The 6,101-nt window shown below is 30.7% G+C and overlaps 1 long non-coding RNA gene and 1 other non-coding gene across 2 annotated transcripts; both read left to right on the top strand.

Moving 5' to 3' along the window:
* The first annotated feature begins 1,133 nt into the window (after window positions 1-1,133).
* Window positions 1,134-1,236, top strand: LOC114580957. Its single transcript, XR_003702746.1, has one exon. It is a non-coding gene; the product is annotated as a U6 spliceosomal RNA (small nuclear RNA).
* Window positions 1,140-3,377, top strand: LOC110111133. The gene is made up of 2 exons (XR_003702744.1): window positions 1,140-1,970; window positions 2,856-3,377. It is a non-coding gene; the product is annotated as an uncharacterized LOC110111133 (long non-coding RNA).
* Window positions 3,378-6,101: the final 2,724 nt, after the last annotated feature.

The following is a 6,101-nucleotide window of genomic DNA, read 5'->3' on the forward strand; positions in this document are numbered from 1 at the left end:
TTTCTTATTTCCAAGTAAACCACTAAGATAAGAAGAGGTTGATCTGTATACAAGCAAAAATTTTCTCAAACTTTGAAAAAACAAACAGCTTGCTATTTTTATTTTGAAATATTTCCAAATTGTATAATTTGGACGATTTTTGAAATTTTGCATAATCTTTCACAAATAGTGTTGTCACCTGCCATTGCCCGCTCACACAATGCTGTCGATTGACCGCGACCCGTCGCCATAGCAGATTGCCCACCAATTACCATTGCCATCGCTCGCCAGATTTCTAAAATGCTTGTATTTGAAATGCATCATATCGTGCAAAAAAAAAAAAAATTTCTTTTGAATTTGATTTGTATTCAATAAAACAATTTATACATTATGAAATATATGTACCTATTTTTACACGATTAATTATTCAGTGCGGATGCTGAATGCTGTTCGGAGACTAATCAGAATGTATCACGTTACTCTATGATCGGTACCGCGGCTCGGTACCGCTAACATGGCGCATTCTGGTTGATCTCCAAATAATGTCCTGCGTCTGGTCTCTGCACAAAATAATCTCTCATTTGACACGCCATAAAGCTTCACAATCTCCTTAAAACAAAATGTTATGACATTAGGAACATCTATGATATTCCTACTCTTAACAAAATAAATCTTCATAAATTTTTTTTTTTGGGATCAACAACAGTAAAGATTAAACTGATAAGAACAGATACTACACTTGATCTTAGAATCATTATCTCTTCATTTGTAGGGCAAACTAAAAAAATTCTTTACTCTTCCATCAAGTCGTATATCATTTTACAAAATGTTTTAAATAAAGGCATACAGAGCAAAATTAAATTCCATTCAAAAGAAATACATTAACTCTTGAAAATTTTGAGCAATTTTTTTTCATATTTTTTATAAATGAATACCAAATATAAATCATTATTAGGATATTTATGTTCGGCAATTTTTTTCTTATATACATGTAGTTAAGAGCTAATGTTAAAATTGTTATTATAATTATTTATTTGTTAGTGTTTTCCTACAGATAGTGTAAAAACTTTGCGTAATAAGACCTCCGCATAGTCCCACATTGGCTGTAGTTTTCAAATGCTTTACTGTTTAAACCTTCGCCTGCTAACTCCGTTGTCTCTTCGGAAACATCCGATAAAATTGGAACGATACAGAGAAGATTAGCATGGCCCCTGCGCAAGGATGACACGCATAAATCGAGAAATGGTCCAAATTTTTTTGCCGTCTTCACAAAATTTTCCCTTCTGTTCCAAGCGACGGAAGCCCTAGATCAACCTCCCGCAGCCTCTCCTCGATTTCACGAATCAATAAGTTTTTTTTTTTTATTCTTCGACTTCATCTTCGTTCGTGTTTGCCGGCAACGGAAGCCCTAGAGAATAATCACACTCCTCTTCAGCCTTTCCTCGATTTCGCTATCGACCCATCGGTGAACTTTCTTAATTTTCCTTTCGATCTTTTGAGGGGAACTGGTCTTCTTTTTTTCGATCGACCCGTAAGAGTATACTACATTTCTTCTTTGAAGCTTTCTGTTATATACGAATTTAATCTCTGCATAGTTAGCGGAGCGTGTTCATCTAAAACGGTTCATGTATTGTTTTTTTGTTGAGTTCTCTTATTTTGCTTCAATAATTACTAATTGTCAATCTTCTCAACTTTTGATGTTAGACTATCATCTGGAAAAGACAAAGAAATGGTTTGAATTATTGACAGTAATTCACATTCAAGTTTTGATTTTCTTCATTTTACGGTTTCTTTTACTGTTCTCATGATTGCATTACAGCAGTACCCAGTTATGCCATGATTTGATAAACTGAAAATTTTGGATGGTTCAGATAAGATTAAAGGATCATCAAAATCATTCTTGTAAAGATCTTTTGTTTTGCAGTGCATTAAAAGAAAACTTTTGAAATTGAGCAGCTACAGCTCACAAAATATATGTCAGTGAGTTAATGGTATGAATTCTCATTAGAAAAGACTGCATTGATTAATTTTGTGCTGTCCATCCTAATCTTCTGAACTTTGTTTCTCTTGTATATGACTTTTTTCTTGCATTTCTTATGGAGAATTTTCTATCTGATTGTCAACAAGGCAATAACTAATGCTCTTAACGGATCCCAGTTAACTTTTGATATTGCAAAGTATTCTTATCTATTTCAATGGTTTGAATTGGCTTCGTAGAGTTTTTCAGACATATTGTATTAAATTCAAAAAATGTCTGTGAATTACATCAAACGGTCGTCAGAATATTAAGCAAAATAGAAAGCAGGAAATATATGAAGAGAAATAATTGTAGAGCACTAAGCGATGAAATTTCTATAAGATGGTCTTAAAGTTTCGTTTGGGACGGCTTTCTTACTACTCTTTAAAATAACTTTTTAGTATAAAATTTTTAATTTTTTAACTAAAGAAACATTAAAAAAGCCGTCTCAAATGAAGTCTAAGTATATAAAACTGCATAAATTAAGCTCATGCTTTGACCTTCTATTTCTAGATTTGAGTTGGAGTTTGAGTGTTATAGAGTTGATTATATAGATAACTTATATAAAAAATAAGAGAAAAATAGAAAAGCTATGTAGCTTTAAAGTTTTAGTTTTCAGCATACTGGTAGTCTCTAGAGACGAATTACGGCACACTTTATTTGCCCTACTTAGTTATTTAGGACAAGTCTTAGATTGTAGTTGCCTTCTTGATGCAAGGTCACTCGTAGACTGGTGAGTTTCTTTAAAGTTGAGGGCTAGTAGATCGAGCTAACTTAATTTGATCTCGGCCAACTTGGCCTGAATGCTTTACTATACATATTGCTTGTTATAACTTAACAAATGATGAGTTTGATGCAGGAAAATATATGTTTTGAGATCAGCTAAAGCTTGGAATGGTTGGTAATCTCAAAGTTCAAAACCCTCTAAATGTATTACCTTATGATGATGTACGGACACGGACATAGCGACACGGATACGACATGACACGGGTCTGGGCCGACTTAGCGTGTCGTGTTGGACACTGCACACCTCTTTGTGGAGAAGTGTCATTGCATCATAGGTATTTACGTAGACGATACAAAAGTAAGCGTTGCTATTTGATCATGATTTGAGAGCCTAAGATCCTACAACAATATATTCCAGCACTGTGACAGTCTGTGATTTACTATATCCTGCCCACAATGGCCTTTTGTTGTGATTTACTGAGCTTTCTGTGGCTTCTTCAGTGACTATTGGGGTTGTGGGATTTATGTTTTCATGTGAGATTTTTATGGATTGTATCCCAATGAATAGGAAAATCTGAGTAATTTTGTCATTACAAATAGGGATCTTAGACTTGTACTTGAGGAACATTTGTTTATACTAACAAAGTTTTTGTTAGATCTGCTGTCTTTTATTTTTGGGAGTAATTTTTTTGATAAAGTTAAGAGTTTTAGGCTTTGTTTGAGACAACTTTTTTATTGCTTTTTAAAACAGTTTTCTAATATAAAATTTTTTTATTCAAGAGTTTTTTGTACTAAAAAGCTATTTTAAAATACAGTAAGAAAGTTTTCCTCTAACGAAATTTGGTCATTATTTTTTTGCTGCTTTCAAAATTTTTTTTATTAAAAATTATTTTAGAAAACAATAAAAGAGTTGTACCAAATGGAATCTTAAAGTTTTTCAGAGAGATTATCATCTTATTCAAATTTGAGGCTTGATTTAATGCTTTGTTGGTTATAGCTTTCTTACTGCTTTATGAATTAGTTTATCATTACAAAAATAATTTGAATTTGAAAAATTTTAACTATAAAACTGTTTTATAAAGCAGTAAGAAAGTTGTCTCAAACGAAGTATAAGCCTAATATGATAGAGATTTCTGCATGTGTGATTTTTCAATAGTTTTAGTTAGTCTTTCTACTATAAAGCTATTGAATTATCATTTACATTGATTTTTTTTTTTAATGTTTTCAATTTTCATGTCAAATAAAGAATGATTGTCAAAAATTAATAATTTATGATATGTGATTTTATGTGTATTTATATAACTTTGTTCATCTCATTAAAGATTTGTATTAGCAAATCCTATTTCTAAAGACTTTACATATAAGATTCACTATCAATGCTTAAGAATATTCTATCCTATTGTCAATTAAAAGGATAACATAATTCAGCTGGCTCGTGGCAATCTTTGATGATGCTCGGTGGTTGTTTTGCGTGTATCTTCATTAAATTAGATGGTCAGTGCTTGGCTTAAGGGAAGTTGGAAGTCTCAGCCTTTAACTGAAGCCTTCATCATATTATCTGGGATCGGTTAACCGTTAAATTCTTAATAAGTTGAAAAATGAAATAAAATAAAAATTATTTGTTGCAAATATTTTAGCTATTGATTTTAAAGAAATTTTGAATTGGTAAATAGAGGGTTAAATTCTCAAAAATTAATCCTTGAATTCATTTATAATATCTGTGATTTTTTTTGGAAATTATAGCCATTGAAAAAATGTAATAAAACTCAATCATTCAAAATTATTAGCATCTTTATAACCGAACCCTTTTAATGCGCAAATTTAGTGATTGTTATCAAAATTATATATAATTATCTAAAAGATTAGTAGTAAATTATAATTGTTTTTTGAAGACTGAACTTATTAATTAAATAGATTTAATTGTATTTTCAATGTTAAAAAAACTTTTAATTATTATCAAAAAAATCATTCCAACTTAGTATAAATTTTTTTGAATTAAAAAATTTTATATAAAAAACTATTTTATAAAATTTTAAGAAATATATCTCATATGAAATCTTAATTGACCCCTAAAAAGGGCTCCATAACTTTTTAATTTTCATTAAAACTTACTAAATTATAAATTTGTTTAAGTTGTCGAATATATATTAGATAATAACGTTCATTCATGAGCAAATTTTTTTATCCTATCCTGCCTAAATTAAATTCTCCCCTTGTTTAATAAACGAACTTTTATTTGGTCCGGTGAACGGACGTAGAGCTACGTTCGGCCGGCACTGAGATTGCGCCACGTAGCAGGCACAAAACCGCGGACCTGACACAGCGAATAGTGGATATGTCGCACGTGCGTTTTTTAAATCCATGACAATCCGTTATTGCTAGTTATTTGTCAATTTTGCTCGGCAATAAAGAGAAATACCATTATGTGAAGACAAATACCGAACAATACCGAGCAATACCAAGTAATACCGAGCAATACCAATTTTTTTTAGAAAAACTCGATATTGCTCTTCACAAAGTGGTATTTCTCGTTATTGCCAAGCAATACCAAGCAAATACCAAGTAATACCTAGTAATATGCGAACATAGCATTCCCGGGTTCCGATCTGGGTCAAGTAGTTGGGCCGCGCGGTAAAGAGTAAGTGCATGAGGCGCAATCTCAATATTGACCGAACATAGAGCTACGTCCGATCACTGGACCCAATAATTGTTCTTAATAAACATCTCAAATTAAACTAACTCTAACCATATGAGATCACTATCAATGATAATACTTTATTAATGAATTTTCTTCAAATGTTCTGAAATCAAATATATATTTTTTTCTTTAAAAACCTTGTCTAAATGATGCAATCCGTACCATAATGGTTTATTTTCAATAGCAAATAGTTTATTCAATATGCTAATTTTTTTTTTAATAAAATGTAATTATCATTGTATCAATCATAGATCATACATAATAAACATTCTAATATTAATGAATACTTTTAAAATTAGAAAAGATTTAGCATATTCTTCATCAAAAAGGAAAAAATTATATTAATAATTAATAAACTATACAATAGCCATTTTATCTCACACAACTTAAAAAAACCCAAGGCTTCATTTGATACGGCTTTCTTACCGCTTATTAAAGTAACATTTTAATAAAAAATTAAAATTACTTAAAAACTACTTTAAAAAATAATAAAAAAACTGTCCCAAACGAAAACTAGATAACATCTCTTTTACTAATAATAGCTAGAAGAGATGGATGGGCTTCAATCTAACCATACAAGTCTCATTCTCAATATACTTGCACTTGTGAGGTCTTTAAATCAAATTGCTGATCATCAATCTTCAGCTTTATTTGAGATAGTTTTTTTTACTATTTTTATAA

The sequence above is a fragment of the Dendrobium catenatum genome, unplaced genomic scaffold, assembly GCF_001605985.2.
Source record: "Dendrobium catenatum unplaced genomic scaffold, ASM160598v2 fragScaff_scaffold_1427, whole genome shotgun sequence".
NCBI classification, from domain to species: domain Eukaryota; kingdom Viridiplantae; phylum Streptophyta; class Magnoliopsida; order Asparagales; family Orchidaceae; genus Dendrobium; species Dendrobium catenatum.